Source organism: Perna viridis, chromosome 7 (genome assembly GCF_037379345.1).
Source record: "Perna viridis isolate PV_CMFRI_1.1 ecotype Kerala chromosome 7, ASM3737934v1, whole genome shotgun sequence".
Taxonomy (NCBI): Eukaryota; Metazoa; Mollusca; class Bivalvia; order Mytilida; family Mytilidae; genus Perna; species Perna viridis.
The window spans coordinates 26,407,543-26,430,744 of NC_142451.1; the positions used below are offsets into that span (position 1 = coordinate 26,407,543).

Sequence of the window (23,202 nt, forward strand, 5' to 3'; positions counted from 1 at the left end):
CAATATTTTAGAAAATGTTAGAAAATGAAAGAAAATCACTAAACCATGAGAGTGCATGTCCTCACTTAGGTCAGTCATCATGCCCACCCTTTCTTTAATTATTGTATCCACCTCCTGTAAAATGCCTCTAAGCATAGGATATTTCATACAAAAAAATCACAACTTATATATACCCTCAAAAACGATACAATTATACCTCAAGGACACTTACCCATGTCTGCATTCTGCTGAAGATGATCAGGATAAGTGATAAACCATGGAAACAAATAATGAACTCACCTTGAAAGAGATACATTTGCTCAACAATTGGAAATCCATTTTATATAAAATATCAATAATTCCACAAAAGGCAAATTGTGTTTTCCAGTATGTGCACTTTACATTGATCAATATATCACATAAAAGTCGTAAGAAACACAATATAGATATAGCTATACAGGTGTACACCTAAGTAACGAGATGCTGTAGATTCCTGGTAGATGCTGATAAACAGTAATTTTCAAATAATTATTTCATCCTAAGCAAAGTACCACAGAAATATTAATTTGATTAAAAACAAACAACCAACAGTCACAGGTAGAGAGTCTTCAGTAAATTATCAATATTACATCTGAAAATTGTTTTCTTTTTGGCACTGCTATTCAGCTGATGAGTCTATAAGTAATCATTTGGCTACACAGAGAAAACAGATTGGCTAGGAAGATACTTTCAACAACACAAGTTACCAAGAATAAATCAGACAAGATGAGCTATCTAGAAAACTGTAGCTAATGAAAATATCATATTCCAGGTTGCATCCTTCAAAATTACAGCATCTATGAAATAATAGAGTGTAAAATTCTCTCTAAATCGAAGGATCAATACTTTGCCCAGCTGTTGAGAAAATAAGAATGTTAATAATTCAAATTGAGGTCCCCAGGGGGAAACAACAATACACTTCCTTCACATTTCATTAGCTTCCCAGCATGGTCATTTTTAATAACTCTGAACAGGACAATTTAACCAGTATTGATGGCCCTTTTATGTATTTGGCAGTCATTATACAAAGTTTAATCTTTATTAACATCAATACAGATTTACCAGTTCAACTAACCCAAGATAGACAACTCTACATTCTCAATAGTATACATTTGTACATGTACATGTATTCAAATCACTTTTTTATAGTGGAGTTTGATTTGCTTCTTTATTTTTGTTTTTACATGCATGTTATTGTGGTTACTTCATAATTTTGTATGTGCTTGCCTGGATTAAGTTCCTTATCAGGTCTCAATCTTGTATTCTTTACCCCATTGGCTTCTATAGTATACCTAAAATTTTCATGATTTTTAAAAAATAGACAAGGGGTTTCAATCTAACTTTTGACCATGTTTTTCAATTAAGGAAATGTCAAAAATAATTTTAGGTCCATTTTAGGAAAAAAGGTACAAACTTTGGTACACCAGGACAGGTCAAACTAAAAATAAACTTTTTCTACTTTCACTTTTACTTTTAGTTCATAAAATAGACCCCTTTTCTGAAGCATTATTTTTCATGAAAATACTGTTTTTCCTCAAGAACAAGTTTTTTGTGTCATAGCTTGATATTTACCCTGTACTTTTGATACAAAATGACAGTTACTTGCCAAGAAACAAAAACAAGAAAAGGCAAAAGGAAGCGCACTATATTTTTTAGCCTCCATGTTTTGACGTATACCCGCTCAGGAATATGTAATACAAGACTGATACCTTAATATTACTGCTCAAATCCTACTTGACATTGATTTCACTATCAAATCATAAACTCTTATTATAATTGAATCGATATGAAAATAATATTCTGTTAAAAAATTTATGCCCTCAATATAATGCAGTAGTTTATTCTGTACCAAATGTGTATGGCATTGCAATGCAGAAATTAAGAAAAATATTTGGAAAGAAAACATCATACATACAATAAACATGAAAAAAAAAACCAATTTAACAATACTTTTCTAAAATTGAAGTTGGAAGCAACTTGTACAATGACATTGGAGCTGTATCTGTAATATAAAATTTCAAGGAGAGTGAATCATTAACAGTATCTGTGAGCTACATTGTACATGTATACCAACATATACACAACAGAAAATAAGCCAGATGCAAGAAGCCCTACAAATGAATGAATCATGAACCAAATTGCATTTACAATACATGTCAATTGGTTGTTTTTCTTTGAGGGTGTAACAAAAAGTGAAAACTATGCTATCAATCAAAAAGAAAGTGAAACAGGAACAGCTGTCAGCATGTATCACCTGGTTCAGGGAAGGAACTAATGACTGAGCCAATGCATTCTTACTGATATACTGACATAGACAATTTACCAGTGCTGCTTTTATCTGCTGAACATGCACCCTGACAACATGAATGAATACTTAGTAATACATGTAGAACCAAGTTGTCCTTCCTCTTTCAGGGGTTAACTACTTATTTTTCCAACTACATCAAATTATTTGAACTACAAGTTTGTGATTAATTTTTTTGTGTTTTACCCATTTTAACCCTAAACCTCTTTAAAAAAGGTAAAAAGAGTTAAGACTACCTTCAGGATCTTGGAAGAAAATGCACAATTAATACATACAACACTGTATACATGTATAATAGTCTATACACATATATATGTACAATTTTGATTTTGGACATATTCATCAAGCTTGTATACAGTGTACATGTAAAGAAGACAATGTTGTGTTTTAGATATATGTATGTCAGTGGACTGTAAAGTATAGTCTCTCTTAACATATTTATGGCTATGTATAATTATATCAATGAAGTTCTTATTTACAAAATTGTGTTTCAAGGGAGACCATGCATGGGTTAATACTGTATAACATGGAAGATCACAATTATTAGTTTCTGTAAGAATCAGGCAGTTGGTGAAAAGTTTGTATCACCAGAATCAAGGAATAAAGGTATGACTGTCCATATTATTTTGGTAAAATGAGTAATAATTTCACTGAAATGCACTGCAAATGAACATTTCAAGTGCAGATAACTCCATCAAAAACCTCAATTTCCTAACATTCTAACCCAGTGATGCAGAGGTCAAGTAGGGTCATTTCAAATAAAGAAGACTTCTTTGAGTGAGAGTACATGTATATTGTAATATCGTTGCATGTTTCAGATTTTCTAATTTTTCCTGATTATTTTATAAACTTGTACTCAATATCTTGAATCTACAGGTCATAAGAGTGCCACTGATATATATATATATAGTTGGGACAAGTACACACACAACATTGAAACTTAATACAGCTTTGAATTTTGATTATGATAAGATATTTGACATAGGATAAGTATTTGACCGGAATTGAAGTGGTCACTTCTTGGCCTCTCATTCATAATAGTCGAAACCGCCAAAATCAATCCTAACCTTCCTTTATAGGTATGACATCTTATGGTATAATTTCAAAGCCATCAATTCCCTTTTACTGAAGTAACATGTATTATGCAGAAATCAGAAAAAAACTTGTTTCTGGCCCCTTATTCTTACTTGGCCTCAGTCACAACCCCTAAAATCAATCCCAGTCTTCTTTTTGTGATAAGACACCTTGTAATACAATATCTAAGAGTTTCATTCACTTTTACTCAAGTTATTGTCCTGACATACAGAAAATGCATGTTTCAGGCCCCTTTTGGCCCTTCACTCAAAATAAGATCAAGTTCTAAACCCCAAAATCTATCCCAGACTTCCTTTAATTGTATGCTACCTAGTAAAACATTGTACTATTTCAGAGATCCATTAACAAATAGTTAAGTTATTGTCTGGACATAAGGAAAATGCTTGTTTCTAGCCCCCATTTTTGGCTCCTAATTTCTAAAACATTCAAGTCTTCACCGTCGAAATCAAAACCAGTCTGCTCGTTGTGGTATTGACTATTGTATTGTGGAACAATTTATTTTGAGTTATATACTGTAAATATATTAATTTTCACTCTTTCCACAATGGACTAAAAAAAGAAAACATGAAAAATTGTACCTACCAAATTGGTTTTTTAAAACTACACATGTATATAACACAAATAATTTTTTACACCATAAAAATTGATACCCGAAAATATGCTCACTTGACAGAATCCGCAAAAATTATTATGTTAACAGTAGTTAAACTCTATGAAATGCTCAATTTTGGCCCACAATTCTATAACAGTTGGGACTATAACCCCCAAAATCAATACTCTAAGAAATGCTCAATTTTGGCCCACAATTCTATAACAGTTGGGACTATAACCCCCAAAATCAATACCAACCTTCCTTTTGTGATCTGGAACCTTGTTATAAAATTTTTTATTCAATCAACTAATGTTTAAGTTACTGCACAAAAACCGAGTGTCTATGGACGAATGGAAACGACGTCACCGACGACAACGCCATACCATTATACAACTGCAAATTTTTTGTTGTTGTATAAAAAATACATATGCACCTTTTTTTTATTTACTGAATTTAATATATGTATTCTGGTGTTTTAAAACAGTTTTATAAGGCTACTGCATAACTTGAAAATGGACTTTCAATTCAAAAACTGAAGAAATGTACATTCTAGTCAATTATGAATCAAATTGAGCTACTTAGCCATAGTTTTCAGTTTACTCACGTGCTGAGGAATGTTGAATTAGTAAACTTTTCTTGGAAAAAATTCAAGTTCTAATTGCCTTCATATTTCAAAGTGAAGAAAACTGCATTTAATTTAATTATAATTAACTTCCTAAATACATCTTCATTGATCATCTGTATTGCATATCAAAAGTTTCACAACCATTACTGTGTTAAAGTGGAAATGGTAAAATACTTCAATTCAGAGGTACATGCAATAGATAAAAGGTATACAGGCAGACAGACAACATGATCACTATCCCTTAGTAGCTCATTCTTTATGAAAATAACCTGAATAAAAAAAAAACTGTCTTTTGTGTGAATATAATTTTGCTCTCGCCTTTTACAGGTTTGGCTATGACTACACATGCATATGTACTACACACATGTAGTATTCTTTCTATCGTTATATGTCTTTGCAGACATTCCAATTTGAATAGATTAGGAAAATAATCACACTTAGTTCCCAAAAGAATTAGAGTGCCTCCAATTGAAATACAAATAATGTATCAAATAAACAACTGATCCATGAATGCATGGCATGCCCATCCCCACCTGGGAGCAAACTGAATAATAGCTACTTACATGTATACTGAAGAAAAAATTTATCCTCAAAAAAAGTATACAGACCTTAAGACATCATAACTACAAACCCTAACACATTATTTAAGTTCACAGAAATTCCAACTAAAGTCTCTAGAGAGCCTGAAATGCTCACCTGGTCAAAAACAGTCTTTTTAGCTATTTAAAGCAATAACTCAAAATTGGACTCATGATCCTACTGTAAAAAAGCATCTAGTGAGAAGATTTTCAAAGTTGGAAATGCAAAACTAGGCAAAATTTCCATTTACAGGGCAATACCTCAAACATCTATAGAAATTTTGACATAGATGTACATGTAGATCCACTTCACCATGCTGATCAATTTTACCCTATCAGACATGTACAAGTAGGTCCACTTCATCATGCTGATCAATTTTACCCTATCAGACATGTACATGTAGGTCCATCTCACCATGCTGATCAATATAACCCTATTTCACCATGCTGATCAATTTTTTTACCCTATCGGATTTAAGCTTACCCCATTGTTTTTTGAGTTAATTCCAAAAATCTTTAATCTGACCCCTATGTTCCAATTTTAGTAATGGTGGCCATGTTTTTCCCCACCCACAGATTGTTAAAGATATTCGAAAGAATATTCAAGCCAAGTTTAGTTTCAATTCATATTACAATGTAGTTTAGGAGGAGAAAACTTGCAAAGTTGGAAATGTAAAATTCAGGAAAAAAATCCACTTCAGGGCCCAGAACTCAAATATATGTCAAAAGATCTTTATGAAAATTTCGCAAAGGTCAACCTCATGAAGATGAACAATCTTACTCCTGCCAGATTTTAGCTAAATCAAATTGTTTATAAGATATTTGCAAAATTCTGCAATTTGACCCTATTTTAGTAATGGTGGACATATTTTTTACCAGATCAATAATCTCCACAAAAACCTCCTAAAATCTTGAAATTATAAATGACTTTTGTAAGCCTAGTCATAAGGGACTGAAAACTTTTGTAGTAGAGATTTTTTGTATCCATGACTATTTTCAAGATAAGAACTTAAAGAGCAAAAATTAATAAAATTTGATATCTTTTATGTAAGGGTATCCTCATTCAAGAAAACATTTCCAACCATATAACTACACGTAACTAAAACACACAAACCAAAACAAGTACATGTATACAAATAAAAAAAATATCATTTTTTTCCACAAATGCAGGTTTCTAATCAAGGATGGTCTGAATTCCATAAATTACCTTATCAAAAGGACCTTTGAGATGGTGATTCTCTTCATGTTGGTTCTTCACATAGATATACATGTGCATGTACAAAATATACATGTATCTGTATATGGTTTACAAAGAGGTATTTTCAAAGAATTTACTATTGGATATAAAGCTCAACTGTTTCTCTTGGACCTGTGATTCAGCTACTTTGAGCCCTTGTTTAGAGGACTGAAATATCATTTTGGTCCCCCACAAAAAAAGAACATGCTACATCTGGAAATTAACATTTTCTCTGATACGTCAAAACTGAAACTCTTTAACAGATGTGTACTATCTGTGCATCTGTGTGGCTCTAAATGCCAGAGAATGACAGAAAAAAATATTCAACAAACTTTCTGTCTTTCATAACAACTGCAGTAAGAGGATATCTGATAATGAAAATATTTTGGCTAGATAAAATCTTCAATGTAGACCTGTACAGAATTATAACAACGATCAAAGACACGGAGACTTAACTGATACAAAAGAGATGATAATGGCTTGATCATGTTCTTTGCAAACCACCAGAAGACATGATTATGAAGGGCCCAAGATGGACTCCTGAAGGGGGAAGGAAGAGAAGACTTAAATAAAGATTGTGTTGAACCATTGAGAGAGAAACGGTGGAAAGAGGATACACCAGGGGTACCACTGTCATTGAGGGGAAAGCCAACAACAGAGGAAAGTGGAAGAAGCTTGTCCTCGCCCTATAGCAGGCCTTTCCTTCAAAATTCTCAATGACTAGCCCGAATAATAGACGACTGTATAGGATTCAATTAACCCGAAACAAGAAATGTACACATTAATTCACTAGCCCAAATCAATTTTCACTAGCTTGGAGCTTCAAGTGGCTAAAGGCAAGCACTGCCACAGAAAAAGGAACATACATGTATATGGTGAAATGCAACAAATGGACTATCTTATAACCCCATAAAAATAGCAAATACATGTACTTACAAACATCACAAAAAGATCTTCAATAACTGTAAACATACCTTCAAGTAAGCTATGAATGGCCCCGACAACAAAAGTAACAAAATCCACAATAACAGAACAATGACACTCCTCCAAATAAAACTAAAAAGACAAATAATGACACGGAGACACATTAATGGCCAATATTGACTTAAGTAGAAATCCATATCCAAAATATATAACAATCGAAAGGCACCATATACTTTAAGAAATCAACTATGTGCCTTAAAAAACATGCCTAAAATATAACAGATTACATGTAGAAATTGATCCCTAAATGTCTATATTGTAATACTCACCGGTAAATGTATTTACTAGTTTTGAATATTTATCTATTCTTTATCCTTTCTACCCACAATCTACACCAAATACATGTAACTGTCAAATCTGAATAAAATAAAATAAAACGATTCATTGTACCCAGAGAGTCATGAGACATTCTAAGACAATGATTAATAAAATGCTTCACAGAGTGCAGCTAGATACACCTACAGAAGTCAAATCCTGAATAGATAAGGCAAATATGGACACAAAATTCAAGCTACATGATGGAAGATAATATCTTTCCCAGATTAGAAGTGGTCAAATAACTTAAATACTTGCAATAAGACTTTAAAAAGATAACATGAACAGACAGAAAGACAAAAAGCCATCTATAAATCTTAGAACTTTGTTTCTGTATTTGTAAGGTATGATAAAAAAATCAAAAGACTTCGATCAAAAAAAATGAACAATGCACAATGTCATGATATATATATATATCAAATTTGCGATGCAAATTTTTGGTCGTTCCCTCCGCGGGACTCGAACTCGTACCGCTGTGACATCTATGGCAACACCGCCTGCACAATATCAAAAGGGACCTTACACTTATAGAAATAAACCACCAAACTAAGTTTCAAGAAAATTGCTTAAACATTTTTAGGTTACTGTGAAAATACATGTATGAAATCTTCACATTTTTTATGACTACAGTCCCATAATTAAAAAATGAAAAGTCAAAAATTTATCAATAAAAATTGAAATGGGGCTTTCATCAATATAAAGAAACAAGTTTCATTGAAGTCGCTAAACAGGTTTTTGAGCTATAGTCTGAAAACAGAAAACCACTCAATATTTTAACAAATAAAGTCCCATAACACAAAAACAAAAAAGAGGCTCCCAGGAGCCTGAACCACTCACCTGGTTAAATTTTGTTTTTCAATGGCAATAAATTTAACAAAAAGTTTTCTAACAAATTTGACTCGAGAAGACTTGGGTAGGACTTATCATAAGGATCATTTCAGCAATTGAAAGTTTCCACCTCTTATAACTTTCAAGATTTTGGCTGAAAACTGTGAAAAAAAAGAAAAAAGTTAGTTTTCATCTTTCACAGGCAATAACTCTTACAAGCAGTCATCTGACAACTTTGATCCCAAAAGACTTTAGTATGCCTCATAATGCGGATCATTTCACCAAATTTTGGGATGTTTTAGCCTCTAGTAACAAGCTTTGGTTTTCTCAAAATACACATGAAATATTGGCATCAGTGAGGTTGACAATTAAGCCTTGCCAGCAGAGTTTCAGCCCAGGGACCATCTTCCCAGACTATGCAGGAAGGAAGTGTGAACTAAGGTTCCAAACACAATCATTATATAATTGTTAAGTGTTTAAAGGCCCTAACTAAATTATTACAAAATCATGCAAATGTTTATTAATTTTCTGAAGTTCTGAAAATGATAAAAGCTACAATGGAAGGTAATTGAAGGGGCTAATATCCCACTGTGTTGTGGTGTGAGCCATATTTTTTCACAAAATTCAGCCAGCTGATATAGCAGAGAGAATCCAATGTGGCAGGGGAAAAAATATCCAGGATTCTTTCACAAGCGCTGATTTGTAGGGGGCCCAGTAATTGATTGTTGGTATTTAACGCCCAAGCAGCAATGTATCAGCTATATCTGGGCGATGAACATAAAATGGATGATAAAATGAGCATGATACATGTATGATGAGGTATTGAAAAATGGGAAGGGAAACGAAGATAAAAGGGTAAACAAATTTTGATTGCCACTTGAAATATGGAGAGGGGGTAGGGTTGGGCAATCTAGCCTCTTGCGGCAGATCTCAAAGGTTTCTACCCCAACTGAATACTACAGAAGGGGCTTTAATGTGTGAGGAACGTGGCATCTTTCCCAACATGTACCACTATTTACAGTATACCTGAATTACATGTACATACATTTTTGCTCTCTGCACCCTAGCCCCCACTTTAAACGACAAGCTTAGCTATACTGTGGGCCTATTCTTTCGACACCCGGACCTGCATGGGGCGATAGACATTTGAACATGTTGAATATACTGCATTGACCACTAAGACTATGCATTGGCAATTGCATTGCGACTCATTCCGTCATGGGCTGTAAACTTGTGATTAAATTTTAAGAAACATTTCGACGACTACTGAATAATCGTAATACTCATTTAGTGGTCAGGTTTTGGGTAACATTACCTTAAATAATCTAAGAAACAAAAATGTAAACAAAAGACTGTGAATGCCGTTTGAATGAACTTGTTGTTCTCTATCGCGCCCGGTGCAGGTAATTTAACACTACCTCATCCCGTGTACGTATTCAAATATCGCGTTAACCTATCTAAAACATACATAGAAATTTTTATTTAAAGTAGAATACATGTATAAGTTTATCTGTAACAGAGCTCTGTAGATTTTTTTTAAAATCCACATTAAGGACAATAACTTCATATATAATTTTATTAAAACATGTCTACCGACATAGTTTTTTTTTGACGGCGTTTCAAAGAACTAATAAAAATATCGAAATTTACCTGTAGAAATCAATAATATGCGCAGGAAATTTATTGGAACTGGTCAACATCTGATTCACTGTTCATTGAATATCTCATGCTAATTGCAATAACAATTATATCATTTTAGGGACTTATCGTTTTTTGTTTTTTTTTTCGTTGTTTTTTTTTTTTTTTTTTCGTTTTTTTTTACTGACAGCTAGGGGTGATGGGGATATTTTTTTTCTGTAGAAATTGAAAAAAGGGGCATCCATTTTTTATGAAGATAATTGCAAACAGAAGATTCACTGTGTTATTAATTGTATGTGGTTATAGTTACAAGGTTTGGCCAAAGGACAATATTGGTGTAGGAATTCTAGTACAAATCGTTATGAAAAAAAAACAACAGAAATTACAGATGAGAGTGATAAGGAAAATCAGAGTCATAAAAAGGGGGATGATATTGATGCATAGGCGTTAAGTTCCCGCTTTTTGCCGGAGCCTCCCGTTATTCAGTGAAAAAATTAACAGTCCCGTGCTTATATGATCGCCTATCAAAGCTGGCAATTTAGCCAGATTTGTGAGAAGAAAAAAAATCCCTGTTTACTTCATTTTCAGTAAAATCATATGAATTTGCTCAATTCTTAAAACATATGTCACTGAAACAAAAACTTTGCAAAAATTACTTGCATGTGATAACTCGTTCGGGGAGGAAAGTAGGGACCTGGAATAAATAAATAATTTTAAAAACAAGAAGAGTATATTTCATGTAAATGAAATTTTCCAAAAAATAGGGGTTTTACATTTTGCAGAAGAACTAGAGGGGGTTATCATACAATGAATTACCCCCCAAACATGTCTGGTCTGCCTACCCCCTTTACAGGCACTATAAATTATCTTTGGTTACGCAATATGACAGATGAGTTCTAGTGCATTTATCTTCTTAGCAGGACCTCTAGTTGGGTTCTTGAGCGGTTTGTCTTGGCATGGTTTTTTTTTCTTTAATAACCAGCGTTTAATTTGGAGGAGGTCCGTTTTCAATGGTCAGAAATAAGGAGTCCCCTACCAGTTCAAAATGATAAGGCTCTTAAAGATCTTTCTTTAATCTTTTAATTGGTAGTATATTCAAAGGGCAAAATAAACAGTCAGAAATACCCAATTATATAACATCTAACTGGAGTATAGTTTTTGAAAAATGGAAAGTGTGATATTTCGATCTTTCTCAAGACACCTGGTACATTTATTTAAATATTAATTATTTCATCGTTATTCAAATCATATAAAAACAGCTATTGCCATTCAGCAGATTTTCTCTTTTATTGGATATTTATTTCATTTTAATAATTGCAACAGCTAATTTTCACACATCCTCAATTACAAATCAACATAAATAACCCTTACACAGGTCTAATAGGCACTTATTTTGAACCGGGAAAGTATTAACAGTCCTCTTCTTCCCTAAAAAAGAAGTTGTTGTCATTTTCAAATATTTCATCTTTAATTTGGTACATACCTCATCGAAATTCATCCAGTGTTGTTCACAAATACTCTTAGCAAAGGTCCTTTATATATACACTCCTTGTTTCAACAGAGAAATTTGAGAAAATTAGCTAACAAAAAATAGTCATATAGCAAAGGCAACGATATATATGCTCCCTAGTATAGGCATTTTTTTTTTTAAATTAAAGCATTAAAAGGGATTCCGATCCCCCTAGGACCCTCCCCTCTGGATCCGTCACTGTGAATTATCACAGGCACTTGGTACAAGGAATTGATTCCCCCACCTTTTTTTCTCGACAACCATCATTTCCGTCTGATTCGTTGATTTGATTAAAAATCGTCCTGATCGTTCAAGGCTTCATTCCCCTTTTTATTTTTTTTAAATTGAGACCAGTCAAATTATCAATAGCCATGTTAGACTTATCCAGCGGGGACTTTAAAATGTGCACGTCCCTTTGATCATCTCATGAACTTTAACACGAACATGATGATTTCTTTCTACAAGATCATTGACCTGGCCTGTAATCGAATTTAAATTTTATTACAAATCAAAGATTAGATTTGAGCATTTAGTTTTTATAATATTAGACTAGAAGTTAAGTTTCTGAATGCTATATACGTTTCATGCCGTTTAGTGTCACCGTTTTACCATAGAACTAATTAATTGCAGGTCAATAGTTATACACTCGCTGGACCATCCAATATATTATATGTAAAAGACGATAAATGTCGTTTATTCCAAAAATGTTATTTTTTATCACTGTGAAGTCAGCCTCATATCTTGACCTACACTTAGAAATCGATGGTAAAGGAAAACTATTGACCAAACTTTACGACAAACGTGATGACTTTTCATTCAGAATTGTCAACTTTCCTTTCATCTGTGGCAACATCCCTTCAGCACCTGCGTATGGAGTGTTCATATCACAACTCATATGTTATGCCAGAGCTTGCCGAAACTACGCAGACTTTTTGTATCGCGCTAGAACTCTAACAAATAGGCTTCTGGAACAGGGTTATGTTGCTACAAGATTGAAGTCATCACTACAGAAGTTTTATGGTCGTCATCATGAACTCGTGGATCGTTATAGTGTATCCATCAGCACCATGAAAACTGATTTATTCAACGGGTCATAGTTTTCCTTTCGTCGTTTGTCTACCCCGGACTTGACTTTTTATGAGCAACTCGGCGGGTGTTTCTAGGAAAGCAGAGGACGCTTATCCTACCGGTGCACCTGGTCAATGCTCCCAGTTTTTAGTGGAGTCCGGATTGCTCATTTCCTTTTGTTACTTTGTATGTATGATTTTAGTTATTTTATGTTCTTTGTTATGTATGTCTGTTTTCCATGTCTGGTCTTTGTCCCTGGATTACATTCTTTTGATTACCGCTATAACCTTGGTTCCCTTGATTACTCTTTCAATCACAGTAGTTGATTTATATGCTCCTGTATGGGCCCTGTATTTGTAAAATGAAATAATGAAATATTCTTTAATGTTCTGTTGAACATGTAATCACGTTGGTTAAATTACGTAAAATCTTCACGGGACAAACCCGAAAATACATGCCAGGTTTTAACCAATTTACTGGTACCCAAATTAAAACTCTAGTGCCTAAGCTCGCTATAGAAAATTTGATTTTTTATCATAAACAGTTTTGAAGGTCACGTTTATTCGGCATGTAAAGACGATATGGAAGGTCAATCTTTTACCATCAGAAGAACATAAAGATTGAAGAAATAAGGTATGCGTTGATTTACTCATTCTATATTTTACGTTTACATTTATTGATACATTAACCGATGGAAAACTGAATTTGATCTGAGTTAGTGAATTACAGTAGGAATGGTCATTGAATAACCTACATGTACGTTTACGTAAACGTGTGAATGTTCATTGAACTTGCAGCATTAAACATAACGATAAAATTACTGGTATCGGAGTTAAACGGTAGTCGATAGTTAATTGTTTACTAAAACACAGTGGTCTGACATTAGTTTTTTTCGCAGACATCTCAAAAACCGTTATGTTTAGTCAATTCTGACATAGGTTGAAGTGTTTAGCACGATGAGCTCTATCTGTGGTGAAATTTTCATGATAATATGATAAGCCATGTTGGAGTTAGGTCTTTTTTCAATGGGTTTTTGCTCTTTTTAATGTTTTCTCTTTTAAAAATCTTCTCGTCTGACATTACTTGACCAATTGGAACCAGATTTGTTATGAATGTTCCTCAGGGTATTTAGCATAGAACTGATACCAGAATGTTTGATTGGTCGAAAATTATGGCCGCTGTTACTACAAATAGAACAAAGGGGTCAGACATGTTTTTCACATTATCTCCTAAACCATGAGGTTTATATAAATTCTTTCAATTGCAGTAATGATATCATAAGGCCTGCAAAAGTCTGCAAGGAATCAAAGTTGACGAATGACTCCTTGTTAGAGTTCTTGCCCTTGAAAGGTGAAAAATAATGTTTTTAGCAGTTTTCAGCCAATATCTTGAAAACTATAATGCAATATAGAGTAAAAAGAAACTTTTAAATGATGAAATGATCCTTATGATAAGTCCTACCATAGTCTTCATTGAGTCAAAATTGTCAGACAACTCTTTGTTATTGCCCTCTAAAATTATTTCTTTCAAAAGTATTGCGAAGACAACTTGGTGGGATGCATTTCGTCAACTTTTCAATAGATGTCCTATTATGGTAACTTTCTATCCAAATTTCATCTGTACGGTATCAAAGTAAACTAGGGTAAACTTTCAATTGATTATGATAATTTTTTATCTGAAGTTCATGTTCATTGGAGTCAACAGCATTTTTCCAAACATGACCGCTGTAAAATTTAAAAATAGCGAAAAATTACGTAGAAATCAATAGGAACTACTTGGCCATTTGTGCTAAAAAATCACCTCGGGTGCAGAAAGGAAAAATTTCTTCTTGAAAAAATTGCTGGAATTGTAGTTATACATGTCTCAAAGCAGTTCTGTCTATTTGGTAGCGCTAATAAATTTGGTTAGATATCAGTAGAAGTAAAGAACAATAACTCAATAATTTTGGCCATTTCCGCTACACTATGCCAATTTGTACTCCAATGTAAATTGTCCATTTTTGTTGTGATTCATATATAGTACTTACTCATCTTGTGATGGCTACTCTATTTAAAAAATGTGAACTATTGCAAAATTTTTGTTAGTTTACTTGGCATTTTTTCTTTTTTCCTGCTACTTAAAATACCACTGACATGGTCACATCTCTGACGTGTTTTAGTTTACATTTGTCTTGTATATACTTTATGTTTGAATGAAATAAATACTATTTTTTCATAGATCCATCATAAGCAACACAAGAAAATGAGTACCGTCCTACGTCTTAACAGAAATTATACACAGTCTTTCTTCTCTTCCAAGTCAGGATTGTCATTGTACAAACTGACAGTAAGTATGAAGTATCTTCTATGTAGAATATACTAGGGATTGAATTTCAGAATTTAATCCACCAGCTAAATTTAGCAAGTACTAAAAATTTACACTCGCTAAATTTAAGGTTTTTTGGGTTATTTCTGGACTTTACCTATATGACATCTAGAAGTCCACTAGCAAATTCTAGCAAGTGGAAATAATTTCGTCTTGCATTTAGCAAGTATTTCCCCTTGAATTTGACCACTGTATATAATTTAAAATGTTTGTATTTATAATCAATCACAGAGCTAGAAATAGTGGCCTGTCCGCCAACCAGAGACTGGCTATTTTTTGGCAAGGCTGGCAAATTTTAACAAAAATCTATATAGCCATATACATGTAGTAAATATATTGAAAAAAATTGTATATAGGACTGGCTAGATTTTGAGTGAGTTTCCTACCCTGTCTATCATTAATGTAGAATAATGTGGACATCAGTGATTCTGTAACATTGAAAACTGTACATGTATACTGTAAACTTTACATACAGTCGTTATAGATTTTGTGCACAATGTAAAATGATATACAACTATAAGATGACAACATTAACCATTGGTGTTTAAAGTCTGTAAATCATTGATAATTTATAGTATCATAAAACAAAACAGTCATCATATGTTAAGGGTTTGTAGGGTAGCAGGAAACAGACAGTATGTTTTTTTTGTTGGTTTAAAAGCTAAAGCAAACTGTGTACAATCTACAGTGCATGTACATGTAGTACAGTATTAATGTTGAAAATTGTAGGCTTATTATACATTTATGTGCATATATGTACATACACATCTACCTTAAATTTATGACATTAGATATAAATATTCTGGTATACATTCCATCTTTTTTGTACAGCTGAACAGATCTATATTTTGTACTATCTTTTATAGGGCAAAGATGGAGCTGGAAAACCAGTTAGACTAGTGTCAAGATCTGCACTTTTGGCTGCCATGTGTGGAATAAGCATGTCTCTCTTCTGTACCAGTCAGTTATCAGAAAAACCTTCAAACTGTTCATTAGTTGCCAAACTGAAGTAGCACTGCCTCACATAGAAGACCTTGTACTGATAGTGAAGAGTTATTCATGTTAAATTCGTACTAGCAATGCATTTATGATAACTTATTCATTTTTGAACAGAGGTTTACCTACTTCATGTAATGACATTGTTAAGTTTTATTTTCTTCAGGTCCTTTATTTTAAAAGAAAAGCTTAATCATTTGGTCTGTCAATACATATGAATTGAAATACTGTGACAATGTGAAATTATTTTAACTCACCAATGGAATATGTAGATAATATGGTACATGTAATGTTACATTCTAGTAGGGCACCTGTGATAAGTTATACAGTGTACATATATGTCATTCTGAAACAAAATCCCACATCTATTTTAATGTTTATATATTTAAAAGAAATCCAAAGGTGATGATGGGAAAAGTACATGTAAGTTGTATTTTACTTCAGTACAATATAGAAAGGTGGATTTTTTTTTAGTTTCCTTATAGTGCCATACTAGTTATGCCCCTTGGAGTAGGATATCTGCAGTAAATACTTATATGTATACATTTTATACATTAATAAATGTTTAATCTCGACCTACTAAGAGAAGAATTTTGTAAAGCAGATTATTATTAGGTAACTATTATAATTTTGTTGATCAAACTTACAAAGGCTGATCCTACTTTGTTTATGATAGTTCCAAATGGTTTAAATCACTTATTCTGTTTTATGTTTTTCGACCTTGCTCATTGGTGTTAATTTATAAAACCTTCCATTTACAAAGAAATAATGCCAGTGTTGATTTATTTATTTTAATCATTGTTTGATATCGTATGTGTGTGAATATTTTATTTTCGGTTCACACTTTTAATATGTAACTAAATAGAGGTTCTATTTAATATATGCTGGAATGTATAGATTGCTAAAGTGTAAGTACTTAAGATAAAAAAAATCTGGTGTTTTCATGTTCAAAATTTGTACAACATGGTTGTATGTAAAAGAAGAAGAGGAACAATTTAAAGCATGTCAAAGGAATGTATTGTATACCATCTGAATATTGAATTGTGAACTTAAATATATACACATTGTGTTATATTTTTTTAAGTTAATTTATAAAAAATATGATCTTACTTTGTTGTTCTATTTAATGAAATGGTTCACTAAAATATGTTTAGGATGGTGCACTGATACAAACAGATTTATTCTTATGATAAATCATGTGACATAGTCCTAATAGACTCTCATAAATGTCACATTGTGTCCCCGGTTTCAAATCCAGAATTTGCTGCGTTATGAAATATTGGAAACGGTTCAGAATACTTATTTCTGAAGATTTAATGTTAGTCCATGTTTCACAACCATATATTACAGAAGGTAACACTACGGAATTATCGAGCCTAAACTGTCTGATGAGATACACATTTGTTTACGTGTTGTCAATTTTATATTGCTTGCTGTGGTTTTATAATTACATGTGGTCATTTTGTATTTACGCTATGTAGGAACATCTTTACATTATGTCGTTTTGACTTTACGTTCTGTCGTTTTATGATTACGTTATGTCAACATATATTTACGTTATGTGCATTCATCTTTACGTGCTGTGGTTTTCTTATAACGTGAGGTCGTTTCATCTTTACGTTATGTCGATCTCTAAATACTTTATGTGCATTTTTTTTTCTTTACGTGCAGTGATTTCTTCTTTACGTGATGACAAAAATTTCATGATGATGTGTGACCCGGAACTTTTCGATCCGGTGTAAACTTCAAATATTTCCGTAAAAGGCAAAATAGACGTCACAACGCCGATTAGAAAAATGCTGAACGATATATACTTGGGTAGTCTATCCAGTCACCCTACAGTGTGTATTCTATAGTAAAAATAGCTTATTTGTTATTTACGTTCAATATTATCACAATTGTTACACCTGGGACACTGTTGATGACTTGTGGCGATTTTCGTAGTCAGAATATCTTTTTTAAATTCCAAAAACATGGGAATTTCGGCTCCCGCGAAAATTTGCTTAAAATCGACCTTACAATTATTGCGTGACTAAATTTATTTTCTACATTAATAAACCACCATAACTAATTTTCAAGAAAGAATTTTCAAAAAAAATAAAAAATATTACTCCTACCCCTAGAAAACTGGTCTCGTATCAAACATAATTTTCATTCACATTATACCGACACTGTGAAACTCATATTTTAGGCATTCTTAATTAAGATTATGATTTATTCAACATATCTGATCAATTCAGGCGTTTGAATTTCTTTAAGAATTTTCCCTTTTTATGAAAAAAAACCACATTATTGTCGCCTACGCTTTTGAGATTAACAAATATGTTGGATGCATCGATAATGAAAGCAATCGCCCGCAACATGCCCAGTGCATGCCGTTTATATGTTAAAAATTAACATTTTGGTTCATGTTGAGGTTTTTTTTTTCATGGGTAGGGGTGGTAATTTTTGCACCAACTTACTTGGAAAAGTTCAAATATTAATTACCTGGCCGATTTGAAAGCTTAGACACTACAAATGTACTGTATCACATAAAAGCTTGTTCAAACTACGGTATTCTGAAAAAAAGATAATAACGGGTGATATAGAAGACATTCTTAAATTCTGAAAATTCTACTTCTTACGATCTTATAGTAATTGTAATCCTATGAAAAAAATCACACGCCTGAATTGTTCAGATATTTTGGGCAAATAATTATCTTTTATTTTATGAAGCATAAAATATGAGTTTCACAGTGTCAGTATGCTGTGAATGAGAATTATGCTTGATACTGATACCAGTTTTTTCGGGATGGTGTAAAATTTTAAAACATTTAAAAAAATCTTTCTTGAAAATCAGTTAATGGTGGTTTATTAATTCAGGAAATTTAATTTCTATCGAATGATTCAAAATTTGAGACTTTTAGTCGAGTAATATCTTGTAGAATCGAAGTTATGCGACTTTTTAAGGGAATATTGAAATTCCCATTTTTGCGGTTTTTATTTTTTTTATTATTTTTTTTGTTTTGGTTTTATAAATTCTGACTACGAAAATCGCCACAAGTCACCAACAGAATCCAAGAAGTATCAGTTGTGAATATGCCGAACATAAATAACAAATACTAGTTAGCCATTTTTTACTGAAGAATAAATACTCTAGGGGTTTTGACATTAAAAACTATGTCAATTTCAGCGATTTCAATGAGACAGAGTTCCATTGTATTCATTTTGATACAAAACCCAAGTGTTACCGCAACTTTCTTGGTACCATTGTAAAGCTGCGACATTTGGCAGCATATTGATACATACATATGTGAATTTACTTCGTTTTGCAGAAAAAAAGAAGTTAGAAGTATAAAAAACGTAAACAAGATGCTTCAATGACCCTAAATAGCCCACCTACTTATTTTTTTATTTTTTTTTTCAAGGACAACAAGTCTAACTTTAAGGAGCTGTCCAACAATTTTGACTCAATGAACACTTTGGTAGGACTTATCAGAAGGATCCTTTTATCAATTGAAAGTTTCATTCTATGTATTATAGTTTTCAAAATATTGGCTGAAAACTGCTAAAAACATACCTTTTTTGGCTTTCAAGGGCAAAAAAATTAACAAGGAGTCACCCAACAAGTTTGATCCCCAAAAACATTTGTAGGTCGTGTCATAAGGACCATTTCAACAATTTAAAGTTTTATTCTATCTACCATAGTTTTCAAGATATTGGCCAAATTCTGTAAAAAAAAATTAATCTTTTTTCACCTTTCAAGTGCAATAACTCTAACAAGGAAACGTCTGACAACTATTTTCTCCCTGGAGACTTTAGTAAACCTTATAATAAGGATCATTTCAGCAATAAAAAGAATTCGGCAAAACCTAACGGTTTTGGAGATATATGCAAAAAACTATTGTCTGACCCCTAAGTACTATTATTAGTAACGGCGGCCATGTTTTTCCACGAAAAAAAAACCCATTTCAGTTCTATGGAGGATACCACAAGAAACATTCATATCAAGTTTGGTTCTAATTGGTTAAGTAGTTTCAGAGGAGAAGAGTTTTGTATAATTGTTAACGACGACGGGCGGCGACGGACACCAAGTGATGGCAATAATTCACATGGTCTTGGGACAGGTGAGCTAAAAAATGATTTTTGCTTCAACGAGGTATAAAAAGTAGCCAAAAATACAAAAAAGTATTGTTCGACCACCGAGAACAATGCGATTCAGCAATATACGTAAGAAATGGACCATTTCTAACTAACTAAGGGAGTTTTTAACGCCCTTGACTACCCGGTCGGGTCTCGCCGAATTTTAAATATTCGTTTTGGATTTTGTCATGCCCTGGGGCTTTTTTGAGCTTTAAATTTGATATCACTTCACGGACTTCTTCCTCTGTTATTACACCACCAGGTAAGACTTCAAATTTGCCACAAGATGTTTTAAAATATCAAAGTATTTAGTTTCAATTTCACTATTTCTAATTTCTAATTTCTAAAGTTATTGTCAAATATTTCACCACTATGTCCACTATATACGTTTTCATAATATGACGCAAAAGCATTTGAGACGGATTCTGGGGTATTGCATAATTTATCGTTATAGACGTTCTTTGAATATATATTTGACCTCTTTCGTAAATTTACCATTTTAAAGACTTCCAGAACATACGGATGTCATATTCTGCAAACGTTTTCAAGTCATCATAGCACTTTTGATCGAAATACTCGCATGCAGATAATTGTTTATTTCTAAAGTCATATTTTGCAGTTTTATAGTTCTTATAATTATCAAATCGCGTACCGCGAGGTCGGACCTCGGAAATCCATATCCAACGCATCATACGTTCTTTCTTGTGTGCTTCTTTCACGCCGTTTGCCCAAGATGGTTTGGTCTTAAGATTAAAACCATTTTTCGGAATGGTTAAGTCAGTAGCGTCATTTATAGTAGATACAAACGCGTCATATCCAGAGTCAATGTCAATATTACTATTTAATAGTTTTCCTTTCCTCTTTTGCCTACCCCGGATTTGACTTTTTATGAGCAACTCGGCGGGTGTTTCTAGAAAAGCAGAGGACGCTTACCCTACCGGTGCACCTGGTCTATTCTCCCAGTTTTTAGTGGAGTCCGAGTTGCTCATTTGCTTTTGTTATTTTGTATGTATGATTTTAGTTACTTTATGTTCTTTGTTGTGTATGTTTTCCATGTCTGGTCTTTGTCCCTGGATTACATTCTTTTGATTGCCGCTATAACCTTGGTTCCCTTGATTACTCTTTCAATTTCTCTGGATAGTGATTTCAACTGTTCGCTAAGGTATAATTGGCATTGCACAGTCCCTAATTGCGTAAGGTTTTCCATATTTGCTGACTTATTATTTTTCGGCTAGCCTCGAACCAATAACTAAGCCAATATGGAAACCTTAATAATACTATGGAAGTGTCTGTCCCAACTTACCGTGGTTTCCACTTGAACTTTTCGGATTTTACCTTGGTATTGCCACTTGATGTACTTTTTAGCCCACCTGGCCTAAAGAAAGGAGCGTTCGTTTATCGTGCGTTTGCTCAGAGTTTAGGTACGGGATTTAGCTGTCCAATACGTCAAATTGGACTGGTTAAAATCCATATTGACATAGCTTATTGGACTAGTTAGTCAATAATGGTATGATTGCGTAAGATTCCATGTTGCTTGTAAAAATGTTTTTCTTTTTTCATTTGTGTAATCATAAACTTTCAGTATTGGCCGAGTTATCGGCCAGAAATATTGGACTTAAGCTACGCCTCAGTCCAATATCGCTAGCTTCGGTCCAATAACTAAGCCAATATGACAAACCTTACGCAATAATACTATAATATTTTCTGATATTAAAAGAATGATTTTCCAATATTGCAAAATATTGATTTTTGTCCATTTGGCTATTACGGAGAAATTTGACTATTTTTTCCTCCATTTTTAGCATACTGCACTTAGCCTTTTTCTGTCATCTCATGTAAAAGACAGTATACCTACTTAGTGTTTACAACCTGTAACTCAAAAAGAATTATACTTTGCAATACTATCCAAACTACTTGCAATATTTAGTTTTTGTTATTTTTTTTTTGCGCGCGCACGAGTTTAATTTGGATTCCCAAAATGGCATTTAGCAATTCTTTTGGTTTTGAATTCAAGAGTTCCTTGCTTATGAATCATTTTTTTGAATCCTGAACTTCCTATATATATTACAGGTTTATACCAAGAGACGTTATCCCTTGGAACACGTGTACAGCATACCGAAATTTGCAACACTTATATCATTGGTATTCTTGTATTTACATATTTGTTGCATTATATAAAATGTAATCACGGTGTTAATTATGCGCTCGCAAGGATGCATACAATGTCGTGTTCAATATTGCAAATTGTTTTTACACAATGTTGTCGATTAAAAAACGACACTCTAAAAATTATTATTATTTTTTTAATTTCTGGTTATATTTTGATTTTTTTTTCATTTGATTCCTTGTGGAAATCTCTAGTACCCAGTTTTTTCAATCAGTATTGGAATATTTAAATTCCCTCTTTTAAAATAACAAGGGGTCAAAGGGCTAATAACTTTAAAAAAAATACCATATCCTTAAAATTTTATATCTGATATAAATGATTTTTTTTTCTTTAAATGGGAATGTTCCTCTTTACAATGACATTAAGAAGTATGGTAGCAAATTTACCCTATCATTAATCATTCTGGAAATTATGGGACTCAAAAGTGATTCATGAAAGCACCATGGAATCAGTACTTTTTACTTAAATAGAATTTCAAAATATTGCGTAATATTGTCTCCAAACCAGTTGTTGTGTCCATTACGATCTGTAAGTTCAAGGTGTTTAAGTATGTCAAAAGCAAATATTGTGTCCACACTTGTCCCAAGTGAACAGATTTCAACTGACTGTGGTCGTATCACGCTGCGATCAGCGAAGCTTTTCATTATTTACACAGTGCTGGTAATTTTGCTTTCTAAAGAACAAAATGAAGTCACACGCGTTGTCGTGTTGGGTATACAACCATTTATACAAGAAGCTGATATCGGACATCAACCAAAAA

General features: G+C 33.0%; 1 protein-coding gene and 1 long non-coding RNA gene across 4 annotated transcripts in view; one reads left to right on the plus strand and one right to left on the minus strand.

Moving 5' to 3' along the window:
• Nucleotides 1-9,977, minus strand: part of LOC148612031 (uncharacterized) — a 45,924-nt gene extending 35,947 nt beyond the window's left edge. For 2 of the 3 annotated variants that reach the window (XM_088593123.1, XM_088593127.1), the window contains exons 1-2: nt 9,893-9,977; nt 7,704-7,791 (exon numbers count right to left, since the gene is read on the minus strand). The gene's annotated coding sequence lies outside the window, so the exon portion shown is untranslated. Of the gene's footprint in view, nt 1-279; nt 773-7,703; nt 7,792-9,892 lie in introns of those variants that run through there. The other variant, XM_088593124.1, reaches the window with a different exon arrangement.
• Nucleotides 9,978-13,348: 3,371 nt separating this feature from the next.
• LOC148612032 (uncharacterized) lies at nt 13,349-17,262 on the plus strand. Its single transcript, XR_015924298.1, has 3 exons — nt 13,349-13,426; nt 15,011-15,118; nt 16,024-17,262. It is a non-coding gene; the product is annotated as an uncharacterized LOC148612032 (long non-coding RNA).
• The last annotated feature ends 5,940 nt before the right edge of the window (nt 17,263-23,202 follow it).